This window comes from Nuphar pumila, chromosome 1 (assembly GCF_984573655.1).
Source record: "Nuphar pumila chromosome 1, dmNupPumi1.hap1.1, whole genome shotgun sequence".
Taxonomy (NCBI): domain Eukaryota; kingdom Viridiplantae; phylum Streptophyta; class Magnoliopsida; order Nymphaeales; family Nymphaeaceae; genus Nuphar; species Nuphar pumila.
The window spans coordinates 81,170,238-81,197,184 of NC_143249.1; positions in this window are offsets into that span (position 1 = coordinate 81,170,238).

Below are 26,947 nucleotides of genomic sequence, written 5' to 3' on the forward strand. Positions count from 1 at the left end.
GATAATTGACGTTCGAAGAATGCTCTCTGAAGGTAACAAGGCAACTGACTTTTTATTGATTCAGGAGAGACTTTGAAGAGGGTCATTCCTCATGAAAGGACATTTTGCAGAGAAGAAAAATAAAAGGTGGCATCAAGATTATGAGGAAATTTGATAATTTTATTGATGCATTGAAGAAAATATGACAAATTAAGGAAATACAAATGGGATTACATCATTCCTTTAAAATGATAAAGCAAGATGAGAAATGGGAAAATGCTGGCGCTGTCAGCTTCTTGAGGAAAAAGCTCAGTCAGGATGATTGGTCCTTCGTTTCATCTTCAACGAGGAGATTCTTATCAATGCAGTCCTGAACAATGTTCTTAAAGACGAAACAATGGTCAGTATCGTGTCCTACTGCCCAATGGAATTTGTAGAACTGGTCCATGAATCTTTTCATGATCGTGGGAGGATCTGTGGCTCTTGGGAGTTTTACCATTCCTTTGGTCAACATATATTTAAGGATTTCATCGAGAGGTTGCTCAAGAGGAGTAAACTGACGATCGTCACCCCAACCATCCTGTTTTTTCTTTTCTTTCTGTTCACTCAATTTTTCATTCTTCTTTGAAGTCCTTTCTTTCTGACCTGTATGGTTGCCCTTGCTATCTTTGCAGTTACTATGGCCGGCATTGGCGAAGAAGGTGAAATTTGCCTTCTTCTTTGAATCTTGATTATTCTTGATGAGGGTGATGCCATCATAAACCCTATTCTTTATTCCCATCTCGAGCCACTCAGCTCGTTCGATAAGCTCAATGAAAGATTTGGAAGGCGAGGTGGAGATAAAACCTCTCAAAGGTTGTGAGAAATTATTTAGAATAATCTGGAGTACGTACTCCTCTGAGATAAGATTTCTCATTTTATTGTAAGTGCCCCTCCATCTGTGAATGAAATTTCTGGCTTTCTCATTATCTCTTTGCTTTGTATTGTAGAGGTGATTCAGTGTTGGCAGCGCTTCGGTGTTGAAAAAGAATCGTTCAATGAATAGATTGACCACCTTGTCGAACTCTTTCAGCTCGATTGGATTGATATGCTCGGAGTACCACTTGGCGGCGGTGCCCTCCAGACTGCGAGGAAAACATCTAAACAAATCACGATTGTCTCTCTTGAATCGATTGCACTCCGCAAAGAGCATAGCTAGGTGAGCCTTGGGATCGCCAGTCCCATCAAATTTGATAAATTTTTGGGAGAGATCCTCTAGGTTGTCATCCCTGTCTAAACCATCATAGAAATCTTCACTTGTGAAAATCCTTTTGCCCTTGTCGCAGGCTTGTAGATCCTTAACCATTTTGACCACGTCTCTGAGTTGTGGCTGATCAGGGTCATTGACAGACTGATCCTTGGACTTAATGGCTAACCCCTGCCCCTGAGTCATCTTTTGAGAAGCTTGTTGAGCCTCACACTACTCATCAGTGTCACTTCCTGATTCTGCTTCATCAGATGTATTCTCCTGTTGAATACGCTTCTTGGATATTTTTACTTGCTTCTTCAGTGTTCGACCCTTGGCCTTTTTCTTGGTAGAAATCTTGCCAAAACTAGCGCTCGCTTGCTCAGCCATCATCTTATTCATCATCTTTTGAAACATGGCATACATCTGATTATCGACATCATCATTGACTTGTTGATTTTGTTTCCTGGCAGATCGTGGCGAATCCATTTCTTGCTCACTGCCACTGCTAGGGTGCTGAGGCGACGCTGTTTTCTTCCCGGATCTGGTCTGAACCATACTTCAACGCCAAAATTCTCTGTAGAACAAAGGGATGATCAGAGTGATGTAAAAATTCTTGAAGGCAACAACTTTGAGAATAGAAGGAAAACAATGGATGAAGATCTGAAATTAGGTTGACAATTTGAAGGATATCCCTTTACAAGGAATTGGATTATCACTGGGATCGCGACAATTGTGTTGTTATTCCATGAGAGAAAATAAACAATCGAGATATGCCTTATTACCTAGGCGAGGTTGTTAACCACGAAGAAAAAGACATTTTTGAAGGAATATAACAAAGTAATGTATAATTGGTAATGAGCTTCCATGTGAACTTGAGAGATTATCTGAGAAGGAATGGCAAGAAGAATTTTTTCAAGGAAAAGCATTCATCACAAAGGGCATATTGCATGAGAGTTCAAAAAATAACATTATGAAGAAAATAACATCCAAATATAAGAAAAACTGATGATTTTATTGATGTCTTAGAGGAAGGATGGCAAATTAAAAGAAAACAACTGGGGACTACGTTTATTCAAAGAAGAAAAAGCAGAAATGATAGAAATGAGAAAGCATTGGCATTTGTCATCTTCATGAATGATCAGGGAAAGGCTCGGTCAGAACGACCGACTGATCCTCTTCTTTAATGGGGAGATTCTTGTCAATACAATCTTGAACGATATTTTTGAAGATAAAGCATCGCTCAATATCGTGCCCCATAGCTCGGTGGAATTTGCAGAAACGATCTTTCCATTTCCCTAGGGCGACCAGAGGATTAGCAATTATTGGAAGCTTAACCATTTCTTTGCTCAGCATGTATTCAAGGACCTTTTCGAGGGGTTGATCTAGAGGAGTGAGCTTGCAGTCATGCTCCCAACCTTCATGCTTTGCCTTCTTTTGAATGCTTGTTTTCTGCTGGGAGCAGGATTGAAGGGGTTTGGCCAGGACAGCCGGCTGGTCTGCTATTTTGTTTTCCCCCAGAATATCCTTATCAATGCGATCCTAGACGATATTCTTGAGGATGAAACAATTTTCTGTATCGTGTCCTATTGCACGGAGAAACTTGCAAAATTGTTCTTTGAATTTACCCTTGATCGTCGGGGGATCAACAACTCTTGGTAAATGAACCATGCCTTTTGTGAGCAAATTTTCTAAAACAGACTCGAGCTTCTAATCCAGAGGGGTGAACTTTCGTTCAATACTCCAGTCTTTGTGTTTTGGTTTTTCCTGATCTTTCCCTTTATGCTGGGGACTGGACTGGAGAGGTTGGGCATTCTGCTTGTCCATTTTATCCTTTTGACCTGCGTGGTCCTCTCTGCCTAGATTTGGGTTTCCTGATCTGCGAGTATGATTTTTTCTGCCACCCCTTTTTCTTTTGGCATTGTTGTTGCCCTCGATGTTCACAGAGAATGTGACTGGTGTCATCTCCTCGGCTGGCTCTTTTCTGGTGCTTGACTCTGGTAGTTCCAATAACATCTTTGTCATCATCCTTTGAAACATCCTGTACATGACTGGATCAATGTCGTCTTCACTTGTCTGGTCCTGCTTCTTGACTGGTCTCGCAGAACTCATTTCTTTCACACTACTTGGTATTGTTCTCTTTCCTGACCTTGTTTGAACCATGGTGAAATGCTAATGCTTTCTGCAGAATAAAGGAATGGTTTAGACTGAGGAATTTTTGGGAGAAATCGAGATGATGAAGGAGATGTCTAAGGATTTAGAAAGAGATGAAAATTTTGAATAGAATTTGGAAGACATATACAAAGAAAAGAAGTTTGACAAGATCTGAACATTTAAAAAATTACAGGCAGGATCAAAATAAGGTTGGAAATTCGAGATCCAGAGGAAAGGTAGGAAAAGGAAATCGCCTGGACTTTTTGAAGAAAAATATGAGGTTTTTGAACATCATCCAGGGTTTTGATAAAACTGTTGGAAAAATAGATGAAATTTGAAAAATGATGTAAAAGGAAAATGAGAAGTAAAGGAAAATGTATTCAATCATATCCTGCACAAACAATTATGCACATACAACATTCCCTAAGAAGCTGACTCTAAATGCATCAATTTTGAAATAGCTATAGGACCCTAATCCTGACTCTAGGTTCAGATCAACTGTATTCAATCATGCTATGCCGATATACTTGAGCCGAGGCTCGATATACGTGGCATAAAAATTCATCTTCGGTTCTAGGCTTATGTTTTCCCAACATCCTTGAGTGCTTGCTGATATATGTTGGACTATGGTCCTTGGTACGTGACAGGGGGTTTTAACCCAAATAGGTAGCCCAGTTGTGAGGCTTTGTCCTGAACTATGGTTCTGGAAGAAAGCCCAGCAACGTGAAGACCGGGTAGAGATAGGTGGGGTGTTTTTTTGAAAAATAAGCACATGCAAGCAAACAGAGGGCTCTAAGACCTAGAGAGATAGATTTTTGAAAATTTGAAGAAGCAAACATTGTTTTCATACAAATTCTAGATTGAGGAGTGTTGTATTTCAGACCTAAGTCTATATGAGCATGAATAATTCTCCTCAATATGGTCCTACCAAACCATGCCTATTCTACATGCAATCCATGTCAGTTGGGTTCAAGTCTAGGCTCCTAGGTTCACATGATAACAGAAAGTAAAAGCTGACATTCCAAGGAACACGATTTTAACAATTTGAACTAAGTCAAGCATACAATTGATCAAGCGAAGATAGGTCCCATCATGGTCGCCAAACCTGTTATCATCGCAAAATTTTACTTTTGCAAGTCAAACTGACCTTTGAAAAAGTTTTTTTGAAATAACTCACCTCCAATTTTAAAATACGGAAAAATTTCGTAGAATGGGACTCGCCTGTCGGTACGAGGTTCAACAATTCCTGGTGCCTTTACCAAGGGTAATTGAACCAAGGATCAAAAGTGTGCTTAGCTTTGCTCAACTTGTCTAAATCGTGTTCTATTTCCTAAATGCATAAAGAATCAGGCATGTGCTATGAATTTCTGAAAATGTAGGTTTGAACATATGATGTTTGCTTCAGAATAACTGGAATACTTTGAGAATTCTTGAAAAATATAACACTTTGAAAATCCTAAATTATGATTAAGAGAGAGTTTCTGAAGAAAAGAAAATCGATTTCTGAGGAATTTCAAATAACTTTGGAAAAACTTGATTTCTCTGAATTCAGACTTTGAAATTGAAGATATTATGACTTGAAAAATCATGATTTAAACTTGAAGAATACTTGGAATATCATTTGAAAGCTCAGAGTTTTGAGAAAATCGATTTTTGAGTAAGACAGAAAATTTTGAGAAAATCATTTTCTCTGAACTAGAATTGGAAATTGCAATATGAATGAATATGGATTTGAAAGACATTGTTTTGAAGAATTGAGAAAATCTTTTTGTATTTTTGAGAAATGCAGTGCATTTTGAAGTTAGCCTAAGAGTGTAGGCTGAATGTGGCTAATACAAAGATCACAAATATGGGTCTTGTTCGTATTTTGACTATGGCCATGAATATGAATTTCATCGAGTATGTCAACTCCCTAAGAGCTTGTGCACGTGCCATTCGTGTAGACCATGGTGGATTTGTAATATGTTCATGAATGATGCATTTATCAGATATTGAAATTGTAAAAGCAAACTATATGCAATGCATCCTATTCTAAGCAGGAATTGAAATTCTTATTCCAAACGTATTTAATTTACATCACTAATTGAATTTAAATACAGAAAAATAAAGAAAAATACAACCTTGTAATGTCCCTGCAAAACTAGAAAAGCTTGTTAGTGAAGATATGTCAGCTTTTCTAGATTTATCCAGCAATATCTGGAAATTGCTGGATTTATCTAGACATAAGCCTTTTTCCATGATTCTCTGAGATAAACATAATGAAATATGAAATAAAATGTAAGAAATAATAAAGATAAATAACTTTGAAATTCAGAATTTTGTGAAAAATAACAAAAATATCCCTGAAAACAAGATTATGGCCTTGAAATCATGGTTTTTAGAAAGATATTTTGTAAAATACAAATTTTGAAATTCAAATGAGAATAAATCAAACACAAAATGATATGATATGATTTAAAATATGAAAATAAAAGTTTGAAATTTCGAAATTGAGGTCAAATGACCAAATTGCTCTTGATAGCAAGACTATGGCCTTGAAATGAGGGTTTTGAGAAAATATTTTAGTAAAAACTTGAGATTGAGGGTATAGATAAAATCAAATAACATATAAATAGAACATGAGGTGTCATAGCATAATTATAAATATGAACAAACCCTTAAAACATGAACTTATACATAAAAAATTAAAAATATCACAAAATTCATGATTTTGACAATGTTTTGGGATCCTGCAGGTACCCTATTTTGCAATTTAACTCATCCAAGCATCAAATGAGTTCTAAAATTAATAAAAATCAACAACTACACTCTTTATAACGCTAAAAGTAGATTGGAAACAGAAAGATCAATTTTTTACATAATTTTAATACAAAAGTTGTAAAAAAACCCTAAAATTTGCAATTTTTACCCGCAGGCACGTACCTGTTTTAGTGTCAGAGCAGAATCAGGAGTTAATCTACCATGGAAATTCATAAAATTTTACATAGAACTATTAAACAGAAAAACAAATATTCTCCTTCTTACAGATCGGAAAAATCATCTCTGGTTGGGGAGATATCTTTCCGGCAATCTGTACTTGAATATAACAAATATAAAATTGATCAAAACATACACTTCCGGTTTCAAATACAAGGAAAAATAGCGAAATGCATCAAAAATTTCTGAGATTTCAGCAGTGAATAAAATACAAATAAATAGACAGTTTCTCTTTTTACAGATCATTGAATGTATCTACGGTTAAGGATCTATGATCACCATGATTTGAATTAGGGTTTTAATAAATCATAACAAATTCTAAAGCATGGGTTTGACTATCTGTCAAAAGAAAAATAACAAGTAGTGATAAAAAATTACAGTAAATACTAAGCATTAACATGAGACTTTTGCCCTTATAGATCGCAAATCGAACTTCGGGTGAGAGAAATAACGCAATTGCAAGTTACCTATGAATTTCAATAGCGATTTTAATGACTGGAAATCATGATTCGATCTTTTATTTTTCTGACAGGCTTCTCGAATCCCAAAACCTCTGATTTTTTTACAGAGACTCAATGACATATTCATGGACCACATATAAAATTTTCAGAATTTTGTAACAAATATTTAAACACAGAATAACATGATTTCTACAGTTCTAGAATCAAAACACATGAAAATCTAAGAAACACTAAAAAAAACATGATTTAATAATGGAAAACAATAAAAAATACCTAAACAACAAAACAAATTTTATTTTAATGCTGAAACATATGCAATAAACATTAATATGACCAAAAAATAAAAAACACACAGGGAATATATGATGAAAATCGATTTTACCTTTAAAAGGATGGATTTAGCCCATTTAACGGGTAAATCGTATCTTTCGCCGGTTAAGAACGTAGAACATGTACCTCTTATCGATTCTAATGTATTAGAATCCTTGAAATCACCCTCAAACTGAGTTAGATTATCTTCTTGGGTCGATTGGGAAGTTCTTGGATGGATTCCATGGTTAAAAATCATGAAGAAAAGGGTTTCCATGGTGAAACCATGATAAAAAATAATAAATTTCATAAAAAACAATAAGATAAAAGGTGGAGATCTTACCTTAGGTGTTGAAACAATGAGGGAAGCAGTTGGTAGGAGAGAGAGGCTCCAAGAAACTGCTGAGAAAAGAATAGGGGTCGACCTCCCCTCTAGCCTCATTAAATAGGCAAAATTAGGTTTTAAAAAAAAAGAGCTAATTAATTCCAATTTTGCCCCTTTTAAAAATCTATCCAAAGCAATTAGTGGGAGGCGGTTTTTCTGAAATTTTCTAACCTACATGGACTCTAGCTAACCTAATTAGACTCCTAACTAAACTAAAAGACTTCCAAATGCGGCGCCACCTAGTGTGGGCCCACATTTGTTTTTAAAGCTTCAATTTAAAACCTTTAAAAACTACTAGTTAAAAATCTAAACAAAATGGATTTTCAAAATTGGTTTTGACTCCTCTAAACCTTTAAACTAAGTAGGACACTGACTAACCCTGACCTTATCAAATGTGGCGCCACCCAGACTGGGCCCCACTTGAATTTTCAAAAAATAATTTTAAAACTTGAAAATGAGAGGTTTTTCAAAAGATATTTAAAAGTAGATTTTGAGATTGAAAGTTTTGAAATGGTACAGAGTCCTGACTGGGTCAAAACTTTGAATATGGCACCAACTGAGTGGGCCCCACATTAGGGTTTTGAAAAATTTGAAACAAAGACTGAAAATGACTTTGAAAAGGGGTTAAAATCAACAGGTAAAAGTTTTTGAATAAAAGAGTTCTGAGCGAATTGAAATTCTGAACCAGTGTCCTAAACCAAATAGGACTCTGAGATTTGAAAATTTTGAAAGTCAAATGAAGAAGTTTTTGAAAGATTTCATCAGAACTGGTGAAATAAGTCAGAAAATACAATCAGGGTTAGAGTCTTAACTCAATCAGAACTCTGAAATAGAGTCCTGAATCAACCGGGACTCTGCAAAATGACCTAATTTTTGAAAAATAAATAGAAAAGAATGAAAATGAAAGTAAAAACAAATTTCAGAATAGACTCTTAACTGGATTAGGACTTTGGGATAGGGTCCTGATCGGACTGAAACTCTAGTTTTTTTTTTGGTATTTTCTGAAAAACAAATGAAAGAACTTGTGAAAATAATAACAAACAGTCAAATCAAAGCAAATACCTGATCCAACTGGGACTCTGGGGCAGAGTCCTAATTGAACTAGGACTCTCAGAATTTTGGATTTTCTAAGAAAACAAATGAAAGGATTTTTGAAAACATGTGAGAATAAGATAAAATTAAAGTCCGGTTCAGAGTCCTGATCCGACTAGGACTCTGAGGAAGAGTCTTAATTCGACTAGAACTCTCAGAATTTTTGGTTTCCCAAAAAGCAAATGAAGAGATTTTAAAAGAACTTTTGAAAACCAATGAAAATGAAGTGAGAAAATAGACTTTGGATAGAGTCCTGATTTGATCAGAACTCTCGAATATTATCCCAGAATTTTGAAATTCTATGATAAAGGTATAATAATTTTGATAGATAAAAAGATTTTTGAAAGATTCTCTCAAAATTGAAATCAGGGTCAGAGTCCTGATCCAACTGGGACTCTCTTAATAGAGTGCTAGTTCAACTAGAACTCTGAGCTTTTACCTCATTTTGAAAGATTTTGAAAGATTTGGTTGAAAATAAGTAAAAATAGCAATGAAAGATAGAGTCCTAATTCGACTAAAACTCTTAAGAAAAGTCCTAATCCGACTGAGATTCTTGAAAAAGAGTCTTACTCCAACTAGGACTCTGGGATTTTGGCCAAAATGAAAGATGTTGATAGGTTTTCTCAAAAATAGGTAAAAAGGGTAGTAAAAGGTAGAGTTCTGATCCGACTAGGACTCTGGAAAAAGAGTCTTGATCCAATTAGGACTCTAAAATTTTGACCAAAATGACAGAAATGTGCAAGGATATGACCACAACTAGTTTAAAATCAGAATGGAGTTTTGAAAAGATTCAAAAAGATAAAAAGATAGAGTCTTGATCCAACTAGGACTCTAAAATTTTTGAGATTTTTGACGAATGATAGAATCCAGAAGTAACACCACCTAAATGGACCTCATCTGAGAATTGAGATCAATTGAAATTGAGGCTCAAATGAATCCAAATTGTTTTCTGAGGAAAACATTTTAAAACATAAGATTTTGAGGGTTGGCAAATGGCAAAAATGTCGATTTAAAACCCAGATTTTGAAATTGATTTCTAAAGAAAGGTTTTTAAAACTTGAATCTGGATTTAATATTTTGAAAACCGGAGTTTTGGATCTCGATAATGAGATGAAATGACATGCAATGCAATGAAATGATATATCGAATGCATGCAATGATAAGCAGTGACATATGAAATGTAAACACTGGATGAGGGTGAAAATTTGGGGTGTTTACATGCTTAACCTAAAAGGGGAAAAAATGAAATCCTCAAATAAAGAAACCATGACGAAACCAAATTTTGCACAATAAATCCGAGAGGGGTTTGTAAAAGGAAGAAAGGGGGTTCCCTAAAGCTTGAAAAGAGATTGATCTTGGACGTCTCATTGCTGAGACTGAATGACTTTTAAAACATAAACAATTTAGGTTTAACCCTTACCCTGAACGGGAACTGCCTATGGTAGGACAGTGAGGAACACAGGGAAGTGTGCGAATCTGAGAGCCTAGGCACTCAGATTAAAATAGAAGGGAAGGATTTTGAAAACTTCCATTATCGGATCCTAAAAAGGGATAAAAACAACGCCAAGATATATCAAAATAGACATCAAGCTTTCACTTCATGTCGGGATAACTTAAAAGTATTGTCAATAAGATAAAAATTGTAGTTGATTCAAGATAATTGAAAATAAGCACATTTATATGAAAGTATTCCCTCATTCTACCTAGAGCATTACCTCCAACTGGGCTAACTCCATAGAATCTGGAATCAAAATCAAATTATTGCTGCTGAGTTTCTTTAAGGAAGTTATCTATTTCCTTGATATGAAAAGAAAGGAATCTATTCTCAATATCATAAAAGCAATCAATGAAAGTATATTGATAAAAGAATTTCACATAGATTGTAAGGCCCATGATATTTCTGAGATAATATTATATGTGATGTGTTTCAGTAATGGTAATTTCTTGTATTGTTGTAAGAATTTTTCATAGTTATTCATATATAATTATACGAGGTCCTAAATCATGTAATTTTGATGTACGAAATGATTAAGGGCAAACCATGATAGATCAAATTCTGATATTTCTAAATTAAATTTATAATATATCTAATTAGTCACTCCTTGAATTTGGAACCCAAACAAGGAAAAAACCTCGTTATTTCATGTGAGTTAGCGGAAAACAAACATCGATAAGATATGAGTCGTAACGAGAACGAATTTTGTCAGAAATAGAAATCTAAGTAAATATTTTCAAAACTTAGGTTTTATTTCATGAAATGTGAGTTTAAAATAAAACATTTAAATCGTTAAAACCTAACTTTTAAATAGAAAGCAATTAGGGTTTTTGAAACAAGTAAATTGGAATTTTATAAAATCTAAGTGAGGTTTTTCCAAAAAATTCAAAAGGAAGCTTGTTTTGGAATATTTAGAAAGTGGTTAGCATGGGGCCCACGTCAGCCCATGCTACCTTGACAAAAAAATGCATTTAATAGGGAGTTTTTGAAAAGTAAAAAAAAAAATCAATTAGAGTTTGGTTTTTGGAATTTAGGAAAGTGGTTGGCATAGGCCAATGACTTCTAGAATAGCTTGAGTGCCCCTTAAGGGGTAGCCCATGCTATATTTAAGGTTGATTCAAAAAAAAAATTTAAAATGAATTTGAAAAAAAAAAGGTGAAAAGGCTTTTAATGCATGCCTTTGAAAAGTCAAGGGATAACCCCCCCACCCAAAGAAAAAAAAAATCAAGGAGGGTTTTAGGGGAGGGTTGGTAGTACCAAAGGGAGTGGTTGGGGGAGGTCAACCTTAGGGGGGCATGGAGCTGGAGAGCCCTCCATCTCTCCCTCCATTCTCCCAGCCCTCCATTTCATTCTCCCTTTACCTCCCCTTTATAAAAGGCTAGAAGAAGGAGAGGAGAGAGAAAGAGTTGACCCTTTCTCCTCCCTTCTCTCCTTCTTCTCTCTTTTCCCCCATCTCCTCTTTTCTTTTCCATTTTTTTTTTTTTTTTTGTGTGTGTGTGGTACATACCCCCTCCCAGCTGAAGCACTCCATCTTCTTCCCCAAGGTGAGTTTACTAACTTTACATTTAGTTTTTTTGAATTAGCATATGGCACGTGCTTTTTCTCCTAAAACCAAACTGCATACATTGTAGGAAAAGGATTTTTGTGGTGGATTTTGACCCACTAATGTTTTCATTTTTACTCTAGAAATGGTTTGCATACTCTTTCATTTTTGGTTTTTCGTTCTTAATGGTTTGGTTTTTCGGATGTTCGTATTGGTGAATGGATTTCGGTTGAAGGGTGGCATAGGCGGGCTGGACTCCTTTGCAGCTAGCCTAAGCCTTTTAGTTTTTCATTAAGGGCCCCATGGCCTTCGTTTGTGGTTGCTGCAACCACTACAACAAGCTCCCGGACTGACCAAGGGTTGGTCTGTCTGGGCTCCCTTTTTGCCTCCCCTTCTGCGCCATGACCTAGCCACCGCAGCAACCCTAGCTGGGTTGTTGCGGCTTCCACGTTGTAGCAGGGTGGTCTGGCCCATTTTGGGACCGAGACCCACTTGGGTGATCCACTCACCAAGCAGAGTCACGGATGGGGGTCACCTCCCCTTTTCGGTTGCTGGGTAGCAACAAGGAACCGGGTGCACACAACACCCAGGTTTTTTTACTTGGACGCACCTACTAGTGGGCCGCAGGCCATGGCCTGTAGCCCTGGTCTAGACCCTTTCTCGGGTTAGACCAGGGGTACAAACACCCTGCAGCACGTCCCCCTTTGCGTTTGACCCAACAGGGTCTTGACCCACAGGGTCCAGACCGAGCTGTCAAGGTTTGCCCCACCTTAGTCGGGTGCTAGCCGCACCCCTTGTGCAGGCTTAGCCTGCTACCCTGGTCTGAACCCTCCCCGTGGGTTCAGACCAGGGACACCTCTTGTGACCCAGATGGGTCTGGTCACTCCCGAACCATACCATGCTGGTCGAACTTTTGACATGCCCAACTTGGGCATTTTCCCCAGCCGAGCACCCACTTTGGGGGCTCGCCTAAGCCTAGCGGGGTGCTAGTGCACCCGGGTGGGCTGTGCTTTTGGCCCTTGGACTAGCTGCCTTATAGCAGAACCTGGTCTGCACTTGGGTGCAGACCAAGGTAGGTTTTGGCCCTGTGGCCTGGTCTAGAGGCTGACCCCACCTTGGCCTCAATCTTCCTTGGCGCCATGTTGGCATCGGGTGCTAGGGATCCCAGGCAGCTTTGCTGCCCTTTTAGCAACCCGTGGGGCTGGGTTGTACCCTGTTAGCAGCCGATGGTTCCTTTTGATCATATAAGGTCTGGTCCAAAGGACCAGACCCTATAGTCTTTGGATCGACTGGACACCACCAACCGGTTCCCCTTTGGTAGCACCCATTTGGTCTGAACCACCTTGGGTTTAGATCAAGGTGGGTATGAGCCTAGCTGGGTCTGATCCCACTGGGACCAAAGCTAGTTGAGCATCCCTTGGGAGCTCAGCAGATTGCTGCAACTCCTCCTCCTTGCCACCAACCTGCAAGGCAAAACAACTAGTTATAAAATGAGAAAAAGGAAATAGTGGACAATGAGAGTGTTGCGAACTTGGGTGTTTGATGCCCCATGGCTCATTGTCCCATCATGACAACAACGTGTTAAGCTTATGGCATGTGTATGCTATCCACTTACGCATACATTCCCACCTTTGTTGAACATTCTAGTGGATGACACCGTTCTTGCCCCGATAGTGTTGACAAGGTGCGGCAACCTGCTTGGGAACGCTAACGTAATTCACATATGTATGAGAATGGGTTAAAATTCATTTTCAACACTCGTGGGTGTTGACATCGCGAATTCCCTATTTAAATGGTCTTGCTACGCGTAGCGAGCAAGCGTATGGCGTTTGAAATACGCGTACTTGGGAAATTCGAAATCAAAGCTTTGGACACTCATTGCACATGCAATCGTGATTGAAGATGCATTTTGAGCCTCGCATCACTCGAAAATATTGAAATGTGCCATTTCATATGTTTGTATCATTGCTCTTGCTGGACACTTGTGCGAATGATTGAGACTTTGTGGCTTTACTTGTTTCGCACGTGTACGTTGGCACATCTTGACACGTATGTCACTGGTTTTGGTTTGTCGAGTGTTTCTTGTTGTTGACTCACGTTCGTATATTGATGATTGTATTATGCACCAAAGGCGTGTGCTACACACTCGATGTGACATACACTTGAAAACTGAAACACCATAAGGGTATAGCACAAAATACCTGTTGAGGTTTGTGACTGGGCTGAAGTCTTTCAGCGATGGACCCATGTTCATGAGAGAGAGATCACAAATTGTGATACCCTAGGTATAAAAATGAAAATGATGTTATGATCATCTTCACAGATGATGTGCTCTTCTGTGGCCGTGTGAGGCCGAGCACGAGAATGGGCAGGCTAAGTTCTCGTTTGCGTACCCTGCGGGGACCACGAGGCATAAATACCTTGAAAGGAGGTATGACTTGATAGATGATCCTAAGTAAGATAAACCTGTCGTGCCCCATTCACGAAAATGGTTCACCCAGGGAGAGGGTGGATGGTACATCCCTGAGTGACACGTCGTTACTACGACACTTTTGTTTGCAGGAGTTGTAGCGTTCTTTGACCTCCAGTCACTCAGAGTTAGGGAGGTCACGGTTACCCTTTTAAGGGACCTCTACTACTGCAGTAGTACGGATTGCAATCCTTTGCCCCTGCGAAAGGTTTCTCCTAGTTATGCATTGCCCGTAGGTGGTTGACTCGGTCTGTAACATCCTCAATTATCACACTAGAATTTAAATAACAGACGTCGGGTGCATGTCTCACAGAATGTGAGGTTTCTTCGTGTACCCGAAGAAGTAATCAGAAGAACATAATTACTAACCAAACATACTGACATACTTTAGTTGTTTGCTTACTTACTTTAGTATTGCTCTTGTTCCTGTCTTGCTCATTGTGCGTTGTTGCTTAGTTTCCTCGTTTTACTGCTGTAGCCTGTTGCACTTGTTACTTGCCTCCTTGTTGCGTAGACTTGTAGCACGTGCACCTACCTGACACACGCATATGTACTTTAATTCAAATGTTTCTGATTGTTCCATCATGATAGTTATAGCCTGTTACTCGTAGTTGTGGCATATTTGTATCATGCTTTGTACTGTATGCTTTTCCTTTAAAATGACAGTGTATGGATGGTTTATCTTCACCAACTCGCAAGAGTTCTGACTCCGTTTTATGGGGATACAGGTGATAAGTAGATGCAGTGGCGGTGCGACGACGCACAACGGGAGGCTTGAGACCCACACTTAGCTGCAGATCCTGGCTTCTTCTTGTTTTGGGGTTTGAGAGGATTTTTCTCTCGTTTTGAGAGACTGGTTCTATTGATATTTAATGTCTCATTTTGTAAAACTTTGACACAATATATATTGAACTTGACTTTTAGTTGTATCCCTTATTGTGACCTGCTCAGACTTGCGGCCTTTGTTTTACCCCTTTTCTTTTTGTACTTCCGTTGATTGATTTTAAACTATATATATATATATATAAATTTGCTCAAAACTCAAAGGTTTTCATAAGGTCAAGGTTTGGGGCGTCACATAGATAAAGATGATTCTTGGTAGTTTTGGCAGTTTGATATTTGGGTTTTACCCATGATGAGCTTTTTGCACTCTTTTGAGATATAAAGGATGAGTTTTCCTTGGGGTTTGGCGAGAATTTCATCACATCAACCTTCAACTTAGCCGTGTTCTGATTTTTCCTTGAAGGACACGTCACAAACTCTTTCAACTCGGAGATGTTCTGCATCTTCTTTAGTCCCAAGAATTATATTAAGGATGTTGTCTCTTATAATTGAAGTATCTTGATAATCTTTTGTACTCTTTTGAGACATAAAAAGTGAGTTTCTTGGGATTGGGCGAGAATCTCATCACATCAGCCTTCAACTTAGTTGTGTTCTGATTTTCTTAAAAAGGACACGCCACAAGCTCCTTCAACTTGGAGATATTTTGCATCCTTTTTTATTCTCGGAAAGTGAATTAATAAAATGGTTTCTTTGGTTGAAAATCTCTTTATGATAACAGTGATTAAATATCTTTTAGGGATTGGTGGGAGGTTCATCACATCAGCCTTCAACTTGACGATGATTTAAACTTTCTCTCGAAGGACACGTCGCATACTCTTTCAACTCAGAGATGTTTCGCATCTTCTTTGGCCCCGAGGGTCTAACCCATCCATCGACCTTCAACTTGACGATAATTGAGATATCCCTTTTGCAGATAGTTGATTATAGCTTGATTGAGTAAAGGGATATTGAGATTGAGTGAATTCTTTTTATATCGCCTAAGATATTTTCACTGCTTTATTAACAAAATAATCTTTAAAAATATGCCATAGCTATGATCAATATCGATTTATTTATGGCTTCTCAACATCATTGAATTTTTTCTTTTGCCGATCATATCGAGGATTTTTCTTCATCCATTTAGTTGACCAACAGAAAAGCTTGAATTTTCTTCTTTCTTTGCAAAAGCTTTGTCATTTTGAAGAGAATACTGAAGGTAATATGAGGTAAAAAATTTATACAATAGAGATTTTGAGATCAACAACTATTTTTCATGACAAATTGGCAAAATATTCTTAGAATCCTTGGTGAAAGAAATCACTTGTTGTCTAAATGACATATCCTTGGCTAGATTGAGCCCTGAAAAAAAACTCAGTATTTGATAAAAAATCAACTCAAAAGTTGAGTTTTGAAAAGAAATTCTGAGTCAAAACTTGGGTCTCCGAAGTTGAACTAAAATGTTCGAGTCGGAACTCGAATCAATTCAACTAAGAACATCATTGGTTCACTTAAACATTGGTTCACTGAAAACAACATGGGTTCGGTAGGGATTCAGCATAAGAACCGTAAAGAATATTGGATCAGTAGGGATTCGACCTACAAACTATCGATTCCATAGGGGTTCAACCTAAGGATCACATCGGTTTAGCAGGGATTTGACCTACGAACCATCTATTCTATAGGAGTTCAACCTAAGGATCTCATCGGTTTAGCAAAGATTCGACCTACGAATTATTGATTCCATAGGAGTTCAACCTAAGGATCACATCGGTTTAGCGATTCCATAGGAGTTTAACCTAAGGATCACATCAGTTTAGCACGGATTCAACCTACAAACTATCAGTTTCAGCGAATGCCGATCATACAAATAAAGGATAATACTTGGTAATGCTTGATAATAATGCTTGATGATTGTGATGGGAGATCTTCAATTGTCACCCTCACGATAATTTGGACAACCATCGGGGTCTCAGGATTATCCCTTATCTTGAACGGGTAAAAGTTGAATGCAGATGAATACAAATAGATGCAAATGAATGTAAATAAATGCAAATAAATGGTGGAAAATTTTGTTTGATCCTGCCTGCATACAAGACATTTTGAAGTAAAGAGAAATTTAAAAAAAAATGCTCGAGTGTAACTGGGGTGTAAGAAAGGATTGATATTTGATGAAATCTCTCTAAAGGTAACAAGGTAAAAACTGACAATGAGCTTCTTGATTGATTCAAAAGGTACTCTAAAAGAGGTCACTCCTTGTAGGAAGATGATGTCTATTTTGAAATTGTTGTAATTTTGAAAAGATTTTTAAATGAAGAACATGTGAAAACCAGACATCAAATAATAAAAACCGGTTCTCACTAGTGGATGAGACCGGGTCAAACTCAGGGAACGAGAATATTTCGTATTCAAGCACACAAATCTAAACTATTCTTTATTGCCAAAATGTAAAATGTAAAATGTGCTAGAAAAATAAGAACAACTAACTATTACAACAAATGAATACCCTTTGCAGAAAGCGTAAAAAGCAATATTTACAAACCCAGAATTAAATTCCTAAATTCTAAAATAAAAGTAAAAAGTCTTCTATTCTTTTGCTTATGTGTCGCGTATGCGCTTCAGCTCCACTCCTGTGCGATCCTGCACAAATCAAACGAACACAAGCAGTACAAGAGAAAAATATACTTACTAAATGCTAACAATGAAATCACAATTCACTAAAAAATGCTAAACATGTAACTACTTAAGCTAATAACAAAGTAATTAACAACAACTAATTAAATATGTTACGACAATAAAGCCGTACATGATACTTCAAGTACAAGGTTTTGATAATGAACAAGTGAATCAACTGCATTTCAGCTAAGGCAATGAAGAAAGATGACAAGAATTGAAGAATTCGATGAAGAATCTTTGAAGACTAGTACGCAAATGTTAAATTCATTAAATGTCTTAGATTCTTGTAAGAGCCTTACTTAGAGTGCATATTTCGGTTGCATTTCACCTAAAAAGTCTTTAGAGAAAACTTTTCTAAAAGAACCCTTCATGAAAATCTTTTTAGAAAACTCATTATTTAATTTTTCGTGTTTGTTAGTCGACCAATAGACTCATCAGTCGACTAATCCTTTTGCGCCAATTTTTCTAAGCAAAATATCATTTTTGTCAAATTAGTCGACCGAAGGTTTTATCAGTCGATCGGACAGAATGTCTGTTTTCTGGAAATTTAGCAGCAGTCGACTAATGATTTTATCAGTCGACCGGACAGAACATGTATTTTCAGAAAAATTTAGCAGCAGTCGACTGAAGATTTTTCAGTCTACTGATGATATTATCAGTCGACTAACTTTTTCTCTAGTCGACTAAGTTTCAAAACTTCAGATTTTCAAACGGCTTAATAAACAAATTAGTCGACCGATGATAACTGTCAGTCTACTAATAGTTAACTATCAGTCGACTAACTACTGTTCCAGTCGACTAATTTTGTCGTTTTTCCTGAAACTTTTAAAAGGCATGTCTTTTCATTTTTTCAAACATTTTGATCATTCAAAATGAACTGTTTTGACACCCTTTCATACTTTCAACGTATGAAATATTTCAACTATAAATGTGAGTGCATTCTACACTCAAAAGCAATGCAATCCAATCGAATTACATTGAATTACTCTTTGCTTTTCACTCATATTCATTTTCTCACTCACTTGATATTTTTTCACTTCAGTTTTTCACTCAAATTCCTTCGAGAGACAGTGAATTCGTGAGTTGAGTATTTCAACAACCTCAAAAGCCAATTGCATCTCATTTGCATTCATAAGAAGGGCTCGTAGGTTGTTTGTAAGTTGTTACTTATTTCATTTTTTTGTAAAAGGAAGGACTCCTTGGTTTAAAGGAGTTGTTTGCTTTCAGTAGGTGTGTTACTGAAAGTGGGACCGGATTTGGTCTGTATGATCTTGTAGTTCCACAAGGTTGATAGTGAAAATCTCAAGCGGGTTTTGCTTGGGGACTGGATGTAGATCGGGAAAGACCGAACTAGGATAAATTATTGTGTTCTTTGTGTGATTGCTTTGTGAATTTCAAAATCTGTCAAAATTTCACTATTCACCCCCCCTCTAGTGTTCGTTGCCTCGATCCTACTGCACTTTCATTTGGTATCAGAGCAGGTTAACTATATTTTGATCTTACCATCATCTAGCATGCCAACAACATCATCTCAGCACAAAGAAGGATGCTCCTCTTTTCGTCCTCCTCTCTTCGATGGAATAAACTATGGATACTGGAAAGTGAGAATGACAATATTCTTACAATCCATGGATCTCGAAATTTGGAGAGTTGTTTCAGAAAAGTACCAAATGCCATCAAATGATTTCAGTCAATGGACCGATGAAGAAAGAAGACTGCTTCACTTAATGCCAAAGCTATGAATGCATCGTATTGTGCCGTTGACAAGGTAGAGTTCAATCGCATCTCTCAATGCTCTACAGCAAATGAAATCTGGCATACTCTTCTCGTGACTCACGAAGGTACGTCAAAGGTAAATGAATCTAAAATTGCTTCTTTAGTTCATAAATTTGAATTGTTTAAAATGAAACAAAATGAATCTATATCGGACATGGTAACTAGAATGACCGATATTACTAACACTCTAAAATCCCTTGGAAAAGAATATTCACAAGTGAATTTAGTCAGAAAAATCTTAAGGTGTTTAACTCCTGAATGGGAGAGAAAAAACACAACTATTGAGGAAGCAAATGATTTAAACACTCTCACTCTTGAAGATTTGGTTGGTAACTTAATGGCATATGAAGTCCAACTTCAAGACAGACAAGAAGAAGAACCCAAGAAGAAATCTCTTGCTTTTAAGGCTACTTCTGACTCTGAAAATTCAGAAGAAGATGAAGATAAAGATATTGCCCTCATTACAAGGCAATTCAAAAGATTCATCAAAAAAGAAAGATTTCAAAGAAAGGTAAAGAAAGCGGATTCTTCCAATCCTATTGAAGTCAAGTGCTTTAACTGCAAAAAGGAAGGACACATTAAGAAAGATTGTCCTCTTCTCAAAATCAAGACCAAGGACCAATTCAAGAAGAAAAAGGCATTTCAAGCATGTTGGGATGATAGTGACTCCTCTTTCGATGAAGAATCAAATGAAAAAGTCGCCAACATGTGTTTTGTAGCTCAAGAAGACTCGGTAAGTCAATTTGAGTATGATGATTTATTAGAAGCATTTAATGATTTATATGCTAAATTTAAGAGTCTAAGTTCTAAAAACAAAGAGTTAAAAACTGAAAATTCAACTCTTGACTCTCAAAACAAAGTGTTACTTTAAGAGATAGAAGATCTCAAGAAGGAAAACTCTTGTCAAGCATTTGAGATAAAAGAAATTGGAATTAGAACCAATCTCTTACAAAAAAAAATAACTAGTCTAAAAGAAAAATCAAATGATCTTCTTTCTATAGTGACCAAATTCACAAATGGACAAGAAAATCTAAAAAGACTTCTTGGTTATCAAAGATGCTCGGTTAATAAAACTGGATTGGGATATAGCTTCTTTGATACTCAAAATAGACCAAACTATGTGGTGAAGAATCAAAGACAATATTCTCAACCATTTGTTCAAAGAACTAAATTTTCTAGTTATAATAGAAATGCATTTAATCATGGAACTTATAATGCTTATAAGCCTAGACATGATTACTCTAGAAATGCTAAATCTTTTTATCAAAGGAAACCAAAATCTAAATGGATATGGGTTCCTAAGACTAACTCTCATGGACCCAAAAATAGAAAGGGGTCAAATGCTTTGTCTTCTAATTTTGTTGTAGGTACACAAAATAAGGAGCAAATGGATATTGGACAACGGTTGTTCAAAACATATGACTAGAAGGCCGGAGTTATTTTCCACCCTTCAAAGTAAGGATGGAGGAATTGTCACCTTTGGTGACAATAACAAGGAAAAAGTAATCGGTATCAGTAACATTGGTAATCCAAAATTTCCCTTGATAGAAAATGTTCTTTTAGTAGATGGTTTAATGCATAATTTATTATCCATTAGTCAATTATGTGATAAAGGTTTTCTTGTTTCTTTTGAACATGATTTATGCTTAATTTCTGATTTTCAATCTAAAAAGATCATTTTTAAAGGTAAAAAAAGGAATAATGTGTATGAACTTTATCTAGATGAGTTACCCACTTTTAATGAAAAATGTCTTATTGTTTCAAATGAAATTCAATGGTTATGGCACAAGAGACTTGGACATGTTAACTTTAAAATTATTTTCAAGTTATCCAAGAATGATCTTGTTAGAGGCCTACCTAGAATACCATATAAGAAGGATCACTTATGTGATGCTTGCCAAATGGATAAACAAATCAAGAGTTCTTTTAAAGCAAAAGATATAGTTTCAACAAAACATCCTCTTGAACTTTTACATTTAGATCTATTTGGACCATCTAGAATTTAAAGTTTGAATAGTAGCAAATATGCTTTTGTTATAGTAGATGATTATTTTCGATTTACATGGGTGATTTTTCTAAAAAGCAAAAATGATGCTTTTTCTGAATTTTCCAAACTTTGTAGAAGAATTACAAATGAAAAATCTATATCTATTATTAAAATTCGTAGTGATCATGGTGGTGAATTTGAAAATGAATCTTTTCTAAAGTATTATGATTTACATGGTATATCTCACAACTTTGCTTTTCCTAGAGAGGCTTCACAAAAATGGAGTTGTTGAAAGAAAGAATAGAACTTTGCAAGAATGTGCTAGAACCATGCTTCAAGATAAAGATTTACCAAAATACTTTTGGGCTGAAGCAATAAATACAACATGTTATGTTTTAAACCGTGTTCTTATTCGACCAATCTTACATAAAACATGTTTTGAATTATATTATGATCGTATACCAAAGATCTCATATTTCAAAATTTTTGGTAGTAAATGCTTCTTGTTAAATACCAAAGATAATCTTGATAAGTTTGATTCAAAATTAGATGAATCAATATTTCTTGGATATTCTTCTAGAAGTAAAGCTTATCATATTTTTAATAAAAGAACATCTTGCATTGAAGAATCTTTACATGTTGCATTTGATGAGAATTGTGAGCATGTTATACCTCTAAGCGAAGGAGAAGAAGTCATACTTCAAGAAGAACCTTTGATAGAGAGTACTTCTCAAGAAAATGTTCTTCTTCAACCAGTTTGGAAAGAAGTTCCCAATCATCCACATGAACAAGTTATTAGAGAAATAAAGAGTGGTGTCCAAACTAGAAGGCAATTGCAATATATTGCAAATACCACTTTCATATCTAAAATAGAACCAAAGAATATTAATGAGGCTTGTGATGATGAATTTTGGCTTTTGGCCATGTCTGAAGAACTTAACTAATTTACTAGGAATGATGTATGGGATCTAGTTGATAAAACAAAGAATCATCCAGTAATTGGAACAAGATGGGTCTTCCGAAATAAGTTGGACGAAAATGACGAAGTCATTCGAAACAAAGCAAGACTAGTAGCACAAGGCTATAATCAAGAAGAAGGCATAGATTTTGATGAAACCTATGCAACAGTGGCTCGATTGGAGTCAATTCGAATGATGCTTGCTTTTGCTAGTTACATGAATTTTAAGTTATACCAAATTGATGTTAAGAGTGCATTCTTAAATGGACACATCAATGAAGAAGTTTATGTAGAGCAACCTCCAGGCTTTGAAAATGAGAAATATCCAGAAAAAATCTACAAATTAAAAAGAGCTTTGTACGGACTTAAACAAGCACCAAGAGCGTGGTATGAAAGACTATAAAATTTTCTAGAACAATATGGTTTTTCTATTGGGCGGGTAGACTCCACTTTATTTATTAAAAATCTTAATCCATATATTCTTATTGTGCAAATTTATGTTGATGACATAATATTTGGTTCTACTAATGATTCTCTTTGTAAAGAATTTGCTAAATCTATGCAGGAAGAGTTTGAAATGAGCTTGATGGGCGAATTAAACTACTTCCTTGGACTTCAAATAAAGCAAACTGAAAAAGGAATCTTCACCAAGCAGGCTAAGTATACAAAAGAACTTCTCAAGAGATTTGGGATGGACTCATCAAAATCAACAAGAAATCCTATGAACACAACTACTTCTCTTGATAAAGATGAAAATGGTAAAAATGTAGATACTAAGCTCTACAGAGGTATGATCGGATCTCTATTATACTTAACTGCTAGTCGACCTGATATAATGTTTAGTGTTTGTATGTGTGCTAGATTTCAAGCTAATCCAAAGGAATCTCATTTAACTGCAGTAAAACAAATTCTTCGTTACTTGAAAGATACTTCAGATTTTGGTTTGATTTACCCAAAATCATCTTCCTTTGATTTAGTTTCATATAGTGATGCAGATTTTGTAGGAAGTAAATCTGATCGCAAGAGTACTAGCGGAACTTGTCATTTCTTAGGAAATTTCTTAGTCTCTTGGTTTAGTAAAAAGCAAAATTCAGTGTCACTCTCAACAACTGAAGCAGAATATATAGCGGCTAGTTTAGCGTGTTCACAAGTACTATGGATGAAACAGACCTTAAAATATTTTGGTTTGAATTACTCCACAACAACTATTTATTGTGATAACGCTAGTGCTATAAATCTTTCAAAAAATCCTGTTCAGCACTCAAGGACTAAGCATATTGAAGTTAGACATCATTTCTTACGAGATCAAGTGTTAAAAGGAGACATTTCATTAAATTTTATATCCTCTAATGAATAACATGCCGATATCTTCACTAAATCACTTAAAAACGAAGATTTTATGAGAATTAGGAGAGAACTAGGCATTTGCTCATTTTTAGATTTATAAAATTTGTTTTTAAAAATATTGTTTTTGAAAAAATCTCAAAATTGCACCTTATTAGTCGACCGATAAACTTCTAGTCGACTGATGTTTTTAAAAATTTTACTGAAGGAATCACACCTTATTAGTCAACCGATAAAATTCTAGTCGACTGATGTTTTTTTTAAATTTCAACTGAAGGGAACTGATACCCCTTGGATTTTTTTTTTTGCAATCGTTTTTTTAACACCCATTTTTTTTACGCACCGTTTCGTTTTTATGCCCTATGTTTTTCCGCTTTTCATAAACGAAACCCTCTCTCTCTCTCCTTTGTCTCTTCCGAAAACCTCTAGAAGTGCCCGACGAACTCCTTCTCGCCGGAATCCTCTTGCCGTGACAGGGTGCCTCTTCAGCCAACGACGTTTGCGTCAGCCTCTTCTCACCTTTCGTCATTCACCGCATTATCTCCTATTTTTGTAGCAGACGAACTCCTCCTCACCGAAACCCTCCTGTCGTAACTAAGGAGTTTCTACTGCAACGCCTAATGACATCCATGGCAGCGTTGAAAAGCCAAACGACATATATTGTGTCTCAGCCTGCTCTTCTCTGAGACTCGTCATTTTCTGTAGCAGCCAACTCCTCTACAACATCTCCACTTGTTCCTCTCAAAGATTTTGTTGATCAATCACTCCCACCAGACGTTATTTGAAAGCCGACATCAACTGCGATTCTTCTTTGACAGGTGAATCTGTTTCATTCGTTATCAACCATGCCTCGTCAGAAGACTGCATCTGCACAAGGTTCTCCTCCAACTACACCACAAGCACGTCATGGATTTTCTCTCAGACTACTCAGAAATCCTCTTTTATATGATACTTTTGGATCGATTTCTGCACTTTCTATTTTACCAGGCCAAAATGTCCTGTTTCACTTATTTTTTCGTTACAAAATCAAAGAATTATTCCCAGGCATTTTCCACCTTTTTGATGCCGGTGCATACCCCCTTTATTATCCTTTACTGATCCACTTGTTTTACACAAATTTACAAATTGATCATGAAACTGGATTTCTTTCCTCTCTTGTTCGCGATGTTGAAATTGAATTTGATTCTAAACTGCTTGGACAAATCCTAGATATTCCACCTTCAGAAACTCTTTTCAATACTATTGAATTTAATGATGAAAGAATTTTTGAACAAATTCTTCTTTCCGGTGCACCTCATTGTCCTCCTTTCAAAAATACCAATCTTCAAACTCGTGCACGCATTGCTGGACAAATTCTTGCCCACAATGTTCTACCTAAAACTGGATCTTTTGATTACTATTCCACAGATATCTCTACGGCTCTTTATGTCTTATTTGGAAATATTTTTGTAAATTAGGCCAACGTGTATTTTACTAATTTATGGAAACAAAAACCTTTTCTTCCGTATGAATGTCTTCTTACTCATATTTTCAGATATTTCAAAGTACCCTTAACCAATGAAAAATATATTGAACAAAAGGAGTTCTTTGATCAAACTATTTTTAAACATATGAAAATCAAATATCTGCCTCCTTTAAACTTTTATCAAACTGAACCATCACTCTCTAAACTCTCACCATCTTCTGTGACACCTTCATCTCAAGCAAAACGAAAGAAATTCTCTACTAGTCAAGACAATGATGAAATTTTGCAGCGAATGGAAGCTTTGGAGTTGCATCATCACACTTTTCATGAAGATGTGACTCAACAACTTTCTTCAATTTAGAAAGATATTGCTGAACTCAAGGAGATGATCAAACAACATGTCTCTTGATCTTTGTTTACTGTCCTTACTGAACTTTGATACTTTATGGGTTGTAATATTTTGAACTTGAATTTGCATTTTGCTTATGCTATGTCTGCCCTTACTGTAACGCCCCGGATTTCCAAAACAAAGCTAAGTTTAAAATTTTCATGAATTTCTTTTTTTTTTTTTTTTTCTTTGCAGCGGAACTTAGAAAAGCTTTTAGCAGCGGAATAAGACGATAATGAGTCGTCAGTTTTAGAAAACTCTGAGCACGTTGCAGGTATGTGGCCAAGCAACTCATTGACCACCAAAGTGTTCCATTTTATCGAAAACTCATGTTTATTACAACACTACTGCTTAGAAAAGCAGTGTAGGTTCAATAAAAGGAAGCAGTACAACTCTGTCTAGAGAAACCCTGGAACTCGATGCCGCCTTGCTCCGCATATCGCCACGCAGGTTCAACACCTGAAATCCCCATAAAACGGGGTAAGAACCACTGATGGTCTGGTAAGCATGCAGTCATACATCCATTCAACTCAACTACAATAATGACCACTCAGGGTCGCAATGCGCAATAACGACGCTCAAGCCTCCAAGACTTAGCGTATATCGCAAGAGCCTCCTCAGGGCTATGAGTTGAACATCCGCTCAAGTCTTCATGACTTCGCATAAGCCTCTTCAGGGCTGTGAGTTAGAATAACCTCTCAAGTCTCTACGACTTAGCCTTGACTTCCTCAGAGTCACGAATGGATGTCTAGCTCAAGCCTTTATGCTTGGCACATCCGTATCCTACGAATCTAAGGACAGCTCTCCGAGCTTCACTTAGTCGTACGGATATCAATGGGGTTCTTTCCCAATCGGTCCAGTAGTATACCGACCATGACACCTTCACAAAGGTTATGCAGGACTAACTCAACAACGTCATCCACACATACATTCAAAGTAGCGCTGTACCTAAGCTAATGCTTTGTTTCGATAATTGCACCTCCCCCTGGGCTTAGGGGACTCATATCTGGGCGACAATGCGACGATCTGGGGGTTGATTATTCTATGTATTTTAGATACCCCAGAGGCCTGTTGACCCCATCCCCCTAGTAGGACGGTACAACATACCGGAAGAGATCCTTACTAGGTATCCGAATGCATTCTACTACTGCAGTAGTTGGGTTCAATCCTTAGATATTTAAGGATAACCACGACCTCCATACCTCTGAGTGACGAAGGCCATCAATGAACTCTATCAGGTTCGGGTGAAATATATGTCACTCAAGGCTGCGCCATCACCGTCTTCCTCGGTGAGAAATTCTGAAAGGGGCCTGCCGGTCTTACAATTACTTGACGAACATTGCATGCCTATAGGGCAGCCTTTGAGAAGTATGTACCCGACCCCAATCAACCACACGGTTTTCACCATGGAACAAAGGTTTTATTCATATGCATGCTTAACTCTG